General features: G+C 43.7%; 1 long non-coding RNA gene across 3 annotated transcripts in view; it reads right to left on the reverse strand.

The window, feature by feature from the left end:
• Positions 1-3,314: 3,314 nt before the first annotated feature.
• The window catches only part of LOC110149422 (uncharacterized), a 55,802-nt gene continuing 42,378 nt past the window's right edge, over positions 3,315-16,738 (reverse strand). Inside the window, exons 5-6 of one of the 3 annotated variants that reach the window (XR_011491686.1) lie at positions 6,765-11,739; positions 3,315-6,240 (exon numbers count right to left, since the gene is read on the reverse strand). This is a non-coding gene — a long non-coding RNA (uncharacterized lncRNA). Of the gene's footprint in view, positions 11,740-16,738 lie in introns of all 3 variants that reach the window. The other 2 variants (XR_011491685.1, XR_002317465.2) reach the window with 2 other exon arrangements.

The following is a 16,738-nucleotide window of genomic DNA, read 5'->3' on the forward strand; positions in this document are numbered from 1 at the left end:
CAAATTATACACAAGATGGATAAACTGCAAGGTCCTACTGTATAGCACATGGAACAATATTGAATGTCCTGTAATAAATCATAATGGAAAAGAATATACATTTATGTAACTGAGTCACTGTGTGAAGAAATCAACACATTTTAAGTCAACTGTACCACAATAAATTTTTTAAAAAGCAGATCACAGTTATTGCTCTGTTACTGTTAAATATATTAGGTACTGGATACTACTGAATTTTTTGAAGGCTCTGATGTTTTATTTTAAATTGGATCAAAATGAAAGATGCCAACATACAGATTAACTGAGGTTACTTATTTTTTTTAATTTTTTTCTTTTTGAGGTTGCTTGTTTTAAATAAAGCTGGAGGTTCAGATCCAGGCTGACCTCCATTCAGGTCCCGTCTCCCTCCCTCCTACCCCTGATCTCCATCCTTGCCTCTCACTGCCCCCCTTCTGCACATTATTACCACTGCTGCTGCCCTAGGAGATCAGATGCAGTGTGCAATTATTTTCTCAGTTATGCTTAAGAATGAGAGTGAGACAGAACTCATAGAATTCACCATTTTAATGCATACATATAAGTCAAGGGTTTTTCTTTTTTCTATTAAAAACTGTTGATGCAGCAGTGATCACCACAGTCTATGTTAGAGCACTGCTGTTGCCTCTAAAATTGAATGGGGCCCCTCAGCAGTCACTCCTCCTCCTCACCCCAGCCTCCAGCTTTAGGCAACCACCACTCCACCACTCTACTCTCTCTATAAATTTGGCTGCTCTGGATAATGCATATAAATACAATAATTCAATATGTGTCTTTTGGTGAATGGCTTCTTGTATTTAGCATGTTTTCAAGATAATATCCCATTGTATGAATGCACCACACTTTGTTGGTCTCTTCACTAGTTGATGGACATTTGGGTTGTTTCCACATTTGGACAGTTGGGAATAATGCTAGTATAAACACTCATGTACAGATTTATGTGTGAACATGTCTTTTTTAGTTCTGTTGCCCATATGTTGGAGTAGAATTGCTGAACCTTGTGGTAACCCCATGTTTCAACTACCCGATGAACAACTGCCAGGCTGTTTTCTGCAGCTGCCTTACCATCTTTACTTCCCCACCAACATAGGACAAGTGTCCTAACTCCTGCACATCTTTGCCTCTACTTGTTTCTTGTCATTATGGTCTGACCCATCCTAGAGGTTCTGAAGTGGTTTTGATTTGTGTTTCCCTAATGATTAATGATATTGAGCATCTTTTCATTTGCTTGTGGGTCATTTTTATGTCTTTGGAGAAATGTGTATTCAAATTGGTTGCCAGTGTTTTAGTTATTTTATCTGCCTACATACTATTTAGCCATAAGGGTTTACATATTCTGGATACAAGACCCTGAATAGACACATGACTTTCACTTTCTCCCATTCTGATTGGGGGGGGGGGGCAAGTGGAGGAGCGGCTTCAATTTTCTTAGTATTTATTCATTTTTATTTATTTGTTTGGCTGTGCTGGGCCTTGGTTGTGCCATGTGGCATGTGGGATCTAGTTCTCTGACCAGGAATCAAATCCGGGCCCCCACTGGAGCACGGAGTCTTAGCCACTGGACCACCAGGGAAGTCCTGGGGGCTTCGATTTTAACGGAAAAAACAATTTATTTTTGTTTCTTAGACAAGTTTTGCATTAGAGTTGCCTTTCAAACTAACTTGAGTTAGTATCCACTTAAAGATACCACTTTTTTTTTTCAGTTTATCTACTGACTACAGACAATTAAGAGGCTGTTTATTTTTAGCCACAAAAATATAGTGTAGCCATGACTCTGAAATGAACGACTGTTGCTGAAACATCACTTACACATGGACTTTTCTCATTCATTGTATGGGAAATTTGCTTGTGATTAAAATTATTTTGTGAGGCAAATTGTTTCTTCTGACATCATGAGAAAAAGATTACTTGTTAAAGCAAGCTGTTGTTTTGTTAGATTAAAAAGAAACGGGGCTGTGCAAAGAAAATTCTCAATAGCAAAGTGATGGTTCCAGTCAGGCTGACTGGATCAGTAAGCTGCAACATCCACAGAGTATAGTGCACAGCTCATTGGGGTATCCTTAAGACAGAATTACTAGAGTGTGTGTCTTGGAGAAAGGAGGGCAGATAACCACAGGATTTGGCTTAGAGCAAGAGAAAAATTCACCATCATTAATGCTGGCCTACTTTCATTATCTCAAAATAATATACCCCCATTGAAAGCACCATCTCAGCCATGGCTGACATTGTAATTTAAAGATCTTCTATGTAAAAGTTCTAAGGTTGGAAAGGTGAGTTTAGAATATTTAATGATTAATTATCCTTTTCGGTCAAGTTTTTTGTTTTTCAAGTGAGATATTAGGTTGGTATATATTTCCTTCAGAATCCCTCAGGATATTGATAAAGGTTTTATGAAATGAGTACATCAGTGACAACCATCACCAAGTATTACACTTGTGTTCCTCTGAAAGGCTGCTCAGCATCAAATTGTACACAGTAGTACTCCTCTGTGTACAATTAATATATTAGCAGCATTATGAAAGTAAAGTAGGAAGTAGCTCATACTATTCAGGGAAAATGTGGTGTTCGTCTCATTACTAAATGTTCAATTCAGTTGCTCAGCCATGTCCGACTCTTTGTGACCCCATGGACTATAGCACACCAGGCCTCCCTGTCCATCATCAACTCCCAGAGCCTACTCAAACTCATGTCCATTGAGTTGATGATGCCATCCAACCATCTCATCTTCTCTTGTCCTCTTCTCCTCCTGACTTCAATCTTTCCCAGCATCAGGGTCTTTTCCAGTGAGTCAGTTCTTCACATCAGGTGGCCAAAGTACTGAGTTTCAGCTTCAGCATCAGTCCTCCCAATGAATATTCAGGACTGATTTTTTTTAGGATGGACTGGTTTGATCTCCTTGCAGTCCAAGGGACTCTCAGGAGTCTTTTCCAACACCACAGTTCAAAAGCATCACTTTTCAGCACTCAGCTTTCTTTATATTACAACTCTCACATCCATACATGGCTACTAGAAAACCATAGCTTTGACTAGACAGATTTTTCTTGGCAAAGTAATGTCTCTGCTTTTTAATATGCAGACTAGGTTGGTCATAGCTTTTCTTCCAAGAAGCAAACGTCTTTTAATTTCATGGCTGCAGTCACCATCTGCAGTGATTTTGGAGCTCCCAAAAATTAAGTCTGTCACTGTTTCCATTGTTTCCCCATCTATTTGCCATGAAGTAATGGGACTGTTGTAGCCACGTGTTCCGGGAAACAAACTCACTCAAAAGGACAATGCAGTTGGTGGAGTGCAGTTTATTACACTGGCGGGCCCAACGCAGAGTCTCCTCTTAGCCAAGGACCCCGACCAGTTTTTGTGAAAACCTTATATACCCTAGGTGTATGTGCTAAAACCTACCTCCCCAAACTCTCTGAAACTAGTCTGAACTAAGGAAAAGAAAGATACAATCAAAGTTAACACATGATGTGTACGCCTTAAACCCATGATTTGTATGCCTTAAGCCTAGGTAGTTAACGGTGGACAATTATCAATAGGCTTGTGGTCATACCCCAGTAAGCATAATAGAATTTATGATTCTATTTGGTTACACAGATAATTAGGGTATTTTTTTAGGCCACGGAGAGTCTAGGTACGAGCTCTGGGGCTCTTCCATCCGGGGGGACTGGTTTCCCAGTTTGTGTGTCGTTTCCATAGATACAGGGCACATAGGTCAAAGTCCACAGTCTGGCCCAAGATGGAGTCCCACTTTCAAGATGGAACATGTTCTGTCTGTTTCCTCCCCCATCCCCCTCTCTTGATGCTCTTAACTCATAGTATAAGCATCACTCATAGGGATATATTGCACCCTGGTTCTCTGACCACCAATTTGAGAGAATGACACCAACCTTTGGGTTACAAAGTTCATAATACATTGTAAAATGCAGGGTCCAAAAAGCAGAACTATCAAGGCAACTATAACAATGGTAAATATAGTTTTCCACCAATCACCCTTCACCCAAGATAGAAGCAAAGTCCAGAAAGGAATGTTTTCATCTGACATTGCTTTTACCCGGTTTTTCATGTCATCTAAAGCAGCCAATACACTGCCAGATAAATCAGGAATATATACACAACAGTCAACCTTAATTATAGCACAGGTCCTTCTCTGAGCGGCTGTGAGCATGTCCAAAGCCATTTTTTAATTACCACTTTTCTCATTTGGATTTGTTCTTCATTTAAGGCTTGGATGGCTTTAGCACTATCTAGGAGGGCCTGTTTTGTGAAATTAGTCAAGGCCTCTACTTTAATCATATCTGTTGTCCCTATGGAAGGTACAAGTAAGGCAGCAATATACTCACACCACTGAAATACAGACCTTGTCCACCTAGCATGTAAATAAGGTAGATTTACCAGGGCTTGCTGTAGGTTAGGCTTTATGCTGCCATGGGCAAAAGCGAATCCCACTGTGTAGTGACCTACCCAGCCAACTGGTAACCAAGGCCAAAGGTTAGGCTCCCAAGCCATTGGGTTCCATTGGGTGCCACCCAGTGGATTCCAGGGTTATATTTCCAATCAGAGCCTGGCCAGTGGATGGACTGGTTGGGGTGGTATGTGACCTCAAATGTTCGTTTACATTGTTTGGGGCATAGGTACCCCATATATTTTAGCTCTTTTGGGTCTAAGGGACAGTCACCAAACCCTATCCTTTGTTCTTTTTGTTCCCAGCATATAGCGGCAGGAGTAATTAATTGACCCTTTTCTGGGGTCATCCAGAAATATTCATCCCAAACTTGGAAGAATTGTTCAACATACCTAGAGGCCTGTCCTCCCTTGCTGGTCAGGGAGGTTTTTTTTTCCTTTCTTTAAATATAAGGTATAGACTTTTGTTACTTTTATGAAACTGGTGTTTACATCAAATTAACCCCATGACCTGAGTCTATTGACTGTAGGTCTGGCTTACACCAAGAGAGCAGGGAGAGATTATGATAGACAAGAGAAAGGAAAGTCTCTTTCTGTCATCCCAGAAAAGAGCAGAGTGGTTTAAAATCTCCTTGGCAGAGTGGTGACACCCACCAAGGAAGTCCATCCATCACAGACAGAGGCATAGCCCCACATACCCAGCAGTTGTAGGTGTTGTGGAAGTCCATGTAGGAATGTGTTCATGAGATGAAAACATTGTCCTGAGTTGAAATGGAAGTTGAATTCAAAATCATGTTGATGAGGCCAAGCGGCAGGAGTTAATTATGTGGCTTCATCCTGAAGGGGCTCATCTGGGATCTTCTCTTCTTTCTTCTTCTTAAGGATGATGTTAGTCTCTCGAGGGTCAGTGGGGTCCCTCTATGTAGTCCACTCAGAGTTTTCTGGGTCTGTGTGGTATGCTCTCTTCACCCTCGTATGATGGATCCAAGGGGCAATACCTGCAACTTTAACTGCAGTAGGGGTAGTTAAAATAACAGTATAAGGGCCCTTCCACCGAGGGGCTAGTGAATCATGTTTCCAATCTTTGACCCATACCTGGTCACCAGGCATAAACTTATGAATCTGTTCCCCAAGGGGAATGGCACTCTTTCTTGTACAAACGTAGTTACCTGATTTATTACCTTACCCAGTTCCATCTGCTGTGAAATCCCATCCCCCATTACCTGAGGCAAATTGGTTGACACCTGTTTTATTATGGGAGGGGGTCTCCCCAATACAATTTCGTATGGAGAGTAGCCATGGGCCACCCTGAGTCTGAGTAGAGCCATCGGAAGCAAGTCCACCCATGAGCAGTCAGCCTCTATGATCCATTTGGAGGGTGTCTCTTTAAGTGTCCGGTTGGTCTGTTCCACCATCCCAGAATTCTGGGGCCTATATGCAGTGTGTAGTTTCCATTTGATGTTTAAAGTTTTGCTTACTTCTTGTACTAAATCAGCTACGAAAGCCAGGCCATTGTCCGATCCAATGCTGGTAGGAAATCCAAATCTGGGAACTATCTCCCTAAGCAGGCACCAGGCTACTTCTGATGCTCTTTCAGTCAGGGCAGGAAAAGCTTCTACCCATCCCGAAAACATACGTACCATGACCAGCAGGTAACAGTAGTGTCGGTGAGGTTTCATTTTAGTGAAGTCCACTTCCAGGTGTTCAAAGGGCAGCCTGCCTTTTAAGTAAATACCTGGAGGTTTCTGTCTGCGCTGAGAGGCAACACTGACCTGTGAGCAGGCAGGGCAGTTTTGAGATTCTGTTCTGCATAGGGGAGAGAGGCGGGGAACCAAGAAATATTTTCAAATTAGCTCTTCCAGTTTATCATGGCCTAGGTGGGTCACTTGGTGTGTTTGGCTTACTAGAGTGGGTGCCAGCTCCTCTGGTACCAATAATTTGCCACTTGGCAATTCCCACCATCCCTTTTCAGTCTTGATAGCCCCTTCTGCTTTGGCTAGTTGGTTTTGGGATTCAGTGTATTTTGAAGAGTCCAGCATTAGCTTAGGCAGCTCCGCCAATATGAAAGCTTTAATAGGGGCCTCACTTGTCACCCCCAAGCCCTCGGCTGCTTGTTTAGCGGTCTTATCTGCCAGTCTGTTTCCCCAAGCCAGAGGGTATCCTCTTTTTGATGTCCTCGGCAGTGTATGACTGTAACCCTTTCTGGTTCCCAGACAACATCTAATAGGGTCAGAATTTCTTCCTTATTTTTGATATCTTTTCCACTAGCTGTCAAAAGGCCTCTCTCCTTATACAGAGCCCCACGTACATGTAGTGTGGCAAAAGCATACCTGGAATCGGTGAAGATGTTTACTGTCTTGCCTTTTGACAGCTGGAGTGCGCGAATCAAGGCCCATAACTCAGCTCATTGAGCAGACCAGTGTTGTGGCAAGGAACCAGCTTCAATGATAGTCTTTTCTGTGCCTATGGTGTAACCCGACAGCCATTGTCCTTGTTTTATCAGGCTAGTGACATCAGTATATAGGACCCAATCAGGGTACAGAATCGGTTGGTCTTGGAGGTCGGGTCTGCTAGCGTAGACCTCTTCTAAGACTTCCCCACAGTCATGAGAAGGTCCACCCTTTCCCACTGGAAGGAGTGTGGCTGGGATTAAAGTCTGGCAAGGCTCAATACGGAGGTTAGGGTTTTCACGTAACAGCCCTGATACTGAATAATCCGGGAGTTTTATGGCCATTTGTGGGGAATCTCCTCATAAGAGTGTGTTGGCCTCATGTGGGACTCTTACAACCAGATCTTGGCCTAAAGTCAATTTAGTAGCTTCTTGTACTAGTAGGGCAACTGCGGCAATTGCTTGCAAGCATCTGGGCCACCCAGTAGCGACATTGTCAAGCCACCTTGAGAGATAGGCTACAGGCCTGTCCCACATTCTCACAGTCTGAGTTAACACTCCCATTGCTATTTTGTCTTTTTCAGTTACATATAGAGTAAATGGCTTGGCAAGGTCTGGCAGCCCTAAAGCGGGGGCTGATATAATTGCCAACCTTAGCTCATCAAAGGCTTTTTGTTGTTTTTCAGTCCAATTTAGTGGATTTTCCTCAGGCCCTGTCAGGAGTTCATATAAAGGCTGGGCCATTTGGGAATATCCTGGAATCCAGATTCTTCAAAACCCAGTAGCTCCCAAAACTCCCGGACCTGCCAGTGAGTCTTAGGTGTTGGGATTCTCAGGATCACCTCTTTCCTGGACTGGTCTAATAACCTTGTACCCTTCTTTAAAACAAACCCCAGATACCTTACCTCCTCCTTGCAGATCTGTGCCTTATTCTTCGACACCTGGCAACCTGCTTCCATCAGCAGTTGAAGCAGTGCTTTTGTCCCTTCCCAGCATTTTTCCTTGGTCTCGGCAGCCAGTAGCAGGTCATCCACGTATTGTAGGAGCCAACATCCATACTCTTCCAGCTGGAATGAGTCCAGGTCAGAAGCCAAGGCTTCCCCAAAGGTGTCTGGGGAGTTCTTAAACCCTCATGGGGGAGTCCAGGTGAGCTGTTGTTTGGTGCCCCCGACTGGATCTTCCCATTCCAAGGCAAAGATGGGCTGTGACGCTGAGGCGAGGTGTATGCAGAAGAAGGCATCCTTGAGATCTAGGCGAGTATAAACTTTAGTCCTCAGTGAGAGGAGGCTAAGTAAGGTATAGGGGTTTGGAACAGTGGGGGCTATAAAGTCACAGTGGCCTGGTTGACTAGCCTGAGATCTTGTACAGGCCTATAGCCCTGTCCTCCTCCTTTTTTGACTGGCAGGGTTGGCATATTCCAAGCCGACTGGCACTCTACTAGAGCGCCCACTCACTTGTTTCAATCTATTGATGTGGGGTAGTATGCTGACCCAGGCCTCTATCGGTAGTGGGTACTGGCGCATTCTAACCAGGATGGTGCCTGGCTTGAGTTCTATTATCACTGGAGTTTGATGTTTAGCCAGCCAGCCTAGTGGGGTTGTCTTCCGCCCAGACCTCAGGGAATAATTGAGTTAGTTCTCTCTCAAATTCTTGCGGCCCACCTGGTTTTTCCTTCAAAGGCTCATGCAACCTCCATGCATCTTGGTGGGGTATTGAGAGAGAGCGCGCAATAAATCATAGTGCCCACCCAGAAGGTGGGCCTCTCCTCAGGGGACAAAATCACTTGTGCTCCTAGTTTGGAGAGCAAGTCTCTTCCCAACAGGGGTACTGGGCACTCAGGAATGTAGAGGAATTCATCAATCACCGGTGTCCCCCCATCTGGCATTTTCTGGGCTGGCAAAATGATTTAATCATCTCTTCTCCTGATACCCCAGTTACAGCAGTAGTCTTTTTGGATAATGGTGCCACAGGTTTTGTTACTACCAACAGTTCTGCTCCTGTATCCACCATAAAGTCAATGTTTTCATCCCCCACTTTTAAGGTTACCACAGGCTCTCGGGGACCTGGTATCTCTCAGCCCTGGCAGCCCTATTTAATTTCCAAGTCAGCAAGTCCCACAACCGCGGGAGCTTTCTCTTCCCTCCTTGTCTTAGGGAATTCATTCTTCCAATGGCCAAAACCTCAGCACCAGGCACACTGGTTTGGCTGTAATGGGGCCCGGGGCCTCCATTGGTACCGGCTGAAGTACTGTCTTGTCCCTGGGGCAGGAGGAGGTTTTTCCGGAGGGCCCGAGATAGACTTTCCCAGAGCAGCAGCTAGCATTGCAAATCTCTGGTCTGTTCTCTTTTGTTCCTCTTTGTATCTCTTTTCATATTTCTTTTCTATGTCCCTGTTCTGGAACACATTGTCTGCTATTTCAATTAACTGGGAGCTGGACATGGACAGCACCCCTTCTGTCTTTTGAAGCTTTCACTTAACATAGGGGTATGCCTGCGAAATGAATGTCAAGTTTACCACAATCTGAGAGCCTGCAGCTTCTGGGTCTATAGGTGTATAAAGTCTATAGGCTTCGCAGAGCCTCTCATAAAATTCAGAAGGTGATTCATTCCCCTTCTGAATTACCCCAGCAGGTTTTGATATGTCCATTGGCTTACGGGCTCCCCTCTTCAACCCTTGTGTAATGGCTGTCTGATATCTGTCTAGTTGAATCCTCCCTTCTTCTGTGTTACAGTGCTAGGTTTATCAGCGGGGAAGGCTTGCTCTATCCACCTTTCTGGGTTTGCAACACCTTCTGGAACCATCTCTTGTAACCATTTTTTTGCTTCCGTATTAATCCTGTACCTCGCCTCAGTTCTGAAGAGAGATGTCTATAATTGCATGACATCACCCCATGTTGGTCAATGGGTGTGAAAGATGGTTTCCATCAATCTAGTCATACCTTGTGGCTCTTCTGAGTAAGGGGGGGGTATGCTTCTGCCAATTTAGTATGTCAGTTGATGAGAAAAGCTGGTAGTAATCTACAGGAGCTAGATGGTAATCACCATCCTCCCCTTACACGGGGGGGTTGTTGGACATCTCTAAGAGGCATCGGTAGTGGTGCCTTTCCCTCCAGCTCTCTGGCGGAGCACAGTCTCTGCTTAATTCCAACGTCTCCCTCCCCTCATATGGAAGTACTTATCGGGAGGGGAGGATACAGCTTGGGGGCATATGATGTCAGCAGTGGTTGAATCTGGTGGGTTGTAGCCTGTTGCCCCTTCAACTAAGGTCAGAGCTTGCTGGAATGGCAGCTTTACAACCTGTGGGGCTGTTGGGAGGACTGGCGAAGGTGGAGGTTCTGGGATGCCTACCAGCTTCTGGTCAATTCCCTGTGGGGAGGCTCTCAGCACCGCAGGAACGCTGGTTGGTGGGACCATCATCCAGTAGGGTGGTGGGGGAAGTTCTTCCCTCTCTGGATCCTTTTAGATCTCCTTTTCATCTTTGTTTACTTTTTGAGCCATTAATATCTTCCCCTCCCCATTTTGGATATAAAATCAGGCCCATCTGGGGGGTTCCTGGGCTATCCCTAGCCAAGAGTCTATGTATGGGAACTGATCGGGGTGCCCAGATTTTCCTGTAACTATGGCATAGACTGACTGTATTAAACTTAAGTCCATTGTACCCTTTGGTGGCCAACCAACTCCCACTGCGGGACATTCGGCCTCACAGAGTGCAGAACTGGCTGGCGTCATCTTTGTCCCATAGTCTCTGTCAGATCCCTTTTCGAAGTTTTTGACCGTGTTTTCTAGTACAGTTGCCTTAGATCCGCTTCCTCCCATTTTTCCTACCTTCTCGTTGATTTTCTTATTTTAATTTTTTTGGCTCAAGAAGCACTTGGTATCCCAGGTATTTTTGGTATTTCCACTCGATGAAACACTTGAACTGCCAGTCTGCCTTTTGTCTAATAGGGTCAAGGAGGTCTTTACCTGCTCAGACCCGGGGCGGAGGGTGGGGTGGGGAGTCAGGCGTTGTTTTCTTGCAGCCTTATTCGTTTAAACCAGAATACCACAGCGTCCACAACCTCTTCTCCTCTTTGCTTTAGATGCCTTTCTTGTCCCGGTGGGCTTAATTGGGTGAGGATGAAAACACAGATGAATTAGATGCCCCACATCCCAGGCTTCTCCCAGAAAGGCCAATTCATACTCACTGATATACTTTTTTCTTTCCATCTAATTAGAGATTTATTCACCTAGAGAATACCCAAAACATCCTGCCTGACTAACATTTCCCTTATCGCACCACAAACCTCCCTTTTGAAATATGAAGCCTCCCTGATCCCTCTTGTGCTCAGTCTGGTTGTTAGGCCGACTGTCGCCTCTCCTTGCCTGAATACAGGTAACCTACTTCCGTTGAGGTCGTCTCTCCTTTTCTGCCTCGGCCCGAACTATATCTTACACTAGGTAGTTAACAGTGGAAAATTATCAATAGGCCTGTGGTCATACCCCAATAGGCATAATAGAATTTATGATTCTATTTGGTTACACAGATAATTAGGGTACTTTTTTAGGCAACGGAGAGTCTAGGTACGAGCTCTGGGGCTCTTCCATCCGGGGGGTCTGATTTTCCAGTTTGTATGTTGTTTTCATAGATACAGGGCGTATAGGTCAAAGTCCACAGTCCGGGCCAAGATGGAGTCCTGCTTTCAAGATGGAACCTGTTCTGTCTGTTTCCTCCTTCAGGACTGGATGCCATGATCTTCATTGGTGAGTTTTAGCCTGCTTTTTCACTCTCCTCTTTCACCTTCATCAAGAGGCTCTTTAGTTCTTTGCTTTCTGCCATAAGGGTGGTGTCATCTGCATATCTGAGGTTATTGACATTTCTCCCAGCAATCTTGATTCCAGCTTGTGTTTCATCCAGCCCGGCATTTCACATGATGTACTCTGCATATAAGTGAAATAAGCAGGGTGACAATATACAGCCTTGACATATTCCTTTCCCAAGTTTGAACCAGGAGGCAGTGGGTTGATTTATTCAAAGCATTGAAGGAAAAACACATCAACTAAGAATCCTATAGATGGCAAAACAGAGAGTTGTTTAGCACTAGGCCTGCCCTGCATAAAGGACACTGGACAGTAACTCTAAAACAAGTGTATATATGGGGAAAAATAGGAAATGACCACACAAGCCAAAGTCTTAGAAAAGACCTAAGAAGATCTTAAGCTTACATCTCAGGTTGGTCCTCAGCACAGAGGAACAATTAGAAGAACAAAAGCAGTATCAGTAAACAACAAACCCTGGGGAGGAGTGGGACCCTTATTTCCTGAGTTACCACACTACTGCACTCAAACGTCCAGTTTTCAACACAAAAATCAGAAGGCAGAGGAGCAACATCATCAAAATGGTGGAACAGGTTACTATCTTCCCTGAAATAAAACTGATTTGGACAAACGCCCACAGACTAGACAGCCTTTGCAGGAGGCCCAGAGTCCAACAATGTGTTCCAGCACACTGTGTGGGAGGCCTGGAGTCCAGCAGTGGATGCCAGCACACTGCTGGACAGAAAATCAGATGCTGGATGCATTGAGGAGGGTAAGAGAAATGGTCTGATTTTTCCCGTTGCCCCCACAGTCCTCAAGGTGACAATTCAGGACTCAGGGTAACGGAGAAGGGTTAATTTAAAATTTACACTGGATCTGCTTCTGTAACTTTAACCCTTTTTTGTTATACACAATGGCCAGCCTCAGGGAGAATAAGGTGAGCTGCCCAACTGAAGGACTGTAAGGAAGTGAAACTAACACATTCCCCTGCCTAAGGGTTGCCATTCTAGGGGACATTTGCAAAGACTGCATAGTCTTTTTACTTTGTTTCCTCGCCTCCCCCTCATCTCTGATCCATAGAACATCCTGGCAACCAGGCCCAGGCAAAATGGCTATTTTGAGGCACAAGCCTGCCACCTTCCCCCGTCAGCTGGCTCCCCAATTAAAATCTCTTCCTTGCCTCAACACCTCGTCTCTTGGAGAGCACCCACCTGATGCCCCCCCACCTCCCTGTGCATGCGCTAACAGCTGTGAGAACGCACTCAGACAATAAGGCAGCCTGAGCAGAAAGCTGCCTGAGTCTGCAGGCCCGGGAGAAACCACCGGCTGGACCATTCAGCATCCCTCTAGAGAAAGCAAAGGGATTCTGTCAGCACTCAGCCAGGCTTTGCAGGATCCAGAGAGGGTATGTGTGCTTCAGCATTCTGCCACAAGAAGAGGTGTGGAGCAGGCGTCCCCATAGTAAAGATGTGAGAATTCCTAGCAGAGTCCACAGAGGGTGTTTCTTTCCCGAAGTCAGCCAGTAAGGACCAGAAATGGTCACTCCTCTTTAGATGTGAAAACAGCAACACAGGACTTCAAGGAATATGAAAAATTGAGGTCGTTATAAAATATATGTCACTGGGATGTAATGTACACCATAGAGAATACAGTCAATAAAACTGCAGTAACTTTGTATGATGACAGAAGGCTCCTGGACTTAATGGTGATCAATTCATAATACATGAAAATGTTGGATCACTATGCTGTGCACCCCAAACTAATATAATACTGTATGTTAACTATACTTCAGTAAAAAAATCTTTTTAAAAAAGAAACTTTAAGGAAACATGACCATCAGTGGAACACAAAAACTGTGTCTAATAACTGACCCGAAAGGAATGGAAATAGCAATTTACCCAATAAATAATTCAAAATAGCTGTTTTAAGGAAGCTCAATAAACTACACAAAAACATAGAAGAACAATTCACCAAAATCAGGAAAATGATACATGAGCTAATGAGAAGTTCTGTAGGGAGAAAGAAAACATTGAAAAAAAAAATGTGGAGATTCATAAGGCTGAAGAATACAATGGATGAAATTAAAAATGCAATAGACAACATCAACAGCAGAATGGGTCAAAGGGAAGAACCTGTGAAGTAGTAGATAGGACCTTGAAATCATTCATTCAAAGAAGAAAGATAAAAGAATGAAGAGTGAAAATTCTGTGAATTATTCTCTAATTTCCTTAGACCAGGAACATCAGATTAAAAATTAGATTTGATTTTAGACTAAAAATCCCTTAGATTAAAAAACATTCTAACAAGTATTAGGGTCTCAGAAGAAGAGAGACAAGAGTCAGAAAACATATTTAAAGAAATAATGGATGAAAATGTCTCAAATCTGGGGAGAAATTTAGATATCCAAGTTTATAAAACTAAAAAGTCACCCAAAAATTTCAATACGAAAAAATCTTGTCCCTTTTTTTTAATAATACTGTCTAAAATAAAAGATAAAGGGAGAATTTTAAAGCAACAAGACAGAAAAAAAGTCTATCTCATACAAGGGTACTCCTAGAAGCTGAGTTCTCAGCAGGAAGCTTTCAGCTGAAGAGAATGGGAGGCTGTAATATGAATAAACACTCTTAAAAAAAGAAAATGCCAACAAGGAACACTTTACCTGGTAAATTTTTCTCTCAGAAATGAGGTAAGGTAAAGACTTTTCCAAACAAACAAAAGCAGAGGGAGTTCATTAGCACTAAACACTGAAAGGAGTTCTTCAAGTTGCCATGAAAGGGCATTATACTCATATGAAAACAAAGGATACAGGTAGATAAAAAAGATAAAGATAAGCATGGAGCCAAATGCAGCGTATTCTAGTACTGAACATGGTTGTGTGTTAATCATTTAATATAAATGTTAAAGGACAAAGGTAGTAAAAGTAACTATAGCTATAAAATTTGTTAATACATGATATAAAAAGGTAAACAAACTGTGACATAAAAAACATAAAAAGTGAGAGGGGAGGTAGGGGTTAAAAAATAAGTTATCATCAGCATGTAATAGACTGTTATATCTGTAAAATGATTTCTGTAAGCCCGGTGGCTCAGTCCCCAGATTTGGTGGATCAGTGGTAAAGAACCCGCCTGTCAATGCAGGAGACACATGTTCAAACTCTGATCTGGGAAGATGCCCTGGAGAAGGGAATGGCATTTCTCAATAAAAACCCACTCAAGTATTCCTACCTAGGAAATCCTATGGACAGAGAAGCCTTGCAGGCTACAGCCCATGGGGTTGCAAAGAAGTCAGATGACCTGGGGATATACTGGGCTACATCTAATGGAAGTTCTTGACTTAAATTCTTACTTATTACCTTACTAATAACTGCTAGCTACATTTTCTATGTCACCTGTTTCTGACATTACCAAATATGTGACTGAGCCTCTGATAAAATGATGATATGCAGTTCCATAAGAGATCAGTGATTCTAATAGTGTAACTTGAGTTATGGGAAAAAGCAACAATAGGGAATATTTTCCTGGACCAAGAGGCTAGGAAGACAGGTATGATCCAAAGACATCTGCTATTCACAGGGCCTGGTCCAGTAACAGCACACTGAGTGGCCTATCAATGGAATCTTAGCCAGAACTGGAAATGAGCATTCCCAGCAACACGGGACAAAATGGCCATGAAATGCCCCCAAACCATGGTCAAATTTATGACTCTGAAGGGGCTCTGCCAACTGGAAATTGGCACTTGACATCTGCCTCTACAAAGATTAAATCACAACCACTGCAAGCTGCTGACATTCAACACCCCCTGAAAGGAGTTCAGGTTGGAGATCAGAAATACGGCACTCTGTGCTCTGGGACAAACTGGAAGAACAGGCCTACAGATAATCAAGTGTTTACAGGTAAAGACTTTTATGAGCCCAAATTCTTGTATCTTCTCATACCTAGAGAAACACTAACATCACAGAACAAGGGTCCTGGTTCTCCTGGCTAGCCCCTCAGCAGCAATTCTACTTCTATTAATCTCTGGGCCATGTATCTTTAACCTTCTTGTTGGTTTGTTTCTTCTAGAAGACAACAAATAAATCTTCAAGTGGTAGTAAGACAAGAATATCCCCTAGTAAACATGCAGGCAATGCTGGAACAAGCCACCTTATCATTCCATAGACTCACATCACCCTCTGTAAATGCACCTGAGAGAGACTGGGCATTGGGACCCAGGACTGCACAATCCCTTGTCCAACCTGAAGAAGCCAGAGCAGTCACCACCCCTTTCCCCAAAGATCTGGGTCCCCATGGCCCAAGACAGGGATAGGTAGACAGGTAGTCATGAGCAGGGTGTTAAGCGGCCAAAGATTTGGCAATAAATAAAAAGAGGGGGAATGTGGAGCCCTGTACGAAGGGCACAGGACAAAAACCTCTGGAACTGAACAAACAGCAACTGTTGCCATGAGGCTCCGGATCTAAACCTGCAGTTCTCTCACCCCATATTAGGTAAAATACCCACCTTATTACCCACTCTATAGCATCTTAACCAATCAACTAATGCCACACTTCCCATACGAATTTTCTCTCTCTTGAGGTTATAAAAAATGGCTATTAGCCTGCTCAAGCTTTGGCTCTCCCTTGAGCCAGACCACTGTCCTAACGGTGCCTCCCACTCTCATAAACTTTATTCTCCTCTCATTCTGCCTCATGTCTAGAAATTCTTTTCCAGCCAGTGCATGGACCACAACAACTAATGCAAATGAAAACTACTGGCTGCCCTACCAGTAAACAAAGGATGTTCCAGCCACCAAGTCATCACACTACACAACCCCGATGGTGAGCCCTGAGGGAACTCAGGGTAGAACAGGATGCCCGCTGTCTAACAGCGGCTATAGCCACCACCACTATGATGGTGTACCTGGAGGAGGCTCAGGATGACAAACACAGTATACCGGCCCTAGATGGCTGAGGTGCATATTAATGGGATGTTTTCAGAGAGCATCATCCCATACACAGAAAAGTGCTAAATTCTTTAACTTCAGACATCTGGTTTTATTAATAGCAATATTTTCATGTTCCAACTAACTAAGTGGTCTTTATTGCAGAAACTTGTATATACCCTGGCTCCCTCCTTGCCTCTTTGG

Source organism: Odocoileus virginianus, chromosome 16 (assembly GCF_023699985.2).
Source record: "Odocoileus virginianus isolate 20LAN1187 ecotype Illinois chromosome 16, Ovbor_1.2, whole genome shotgun sequence".
Lineage (NCBI taxonomy): Eukaryota > Metazoa > Chordata > Mammalia > Artiodactyla > Cervidae > Odocoileus > Odocoileus virginianus.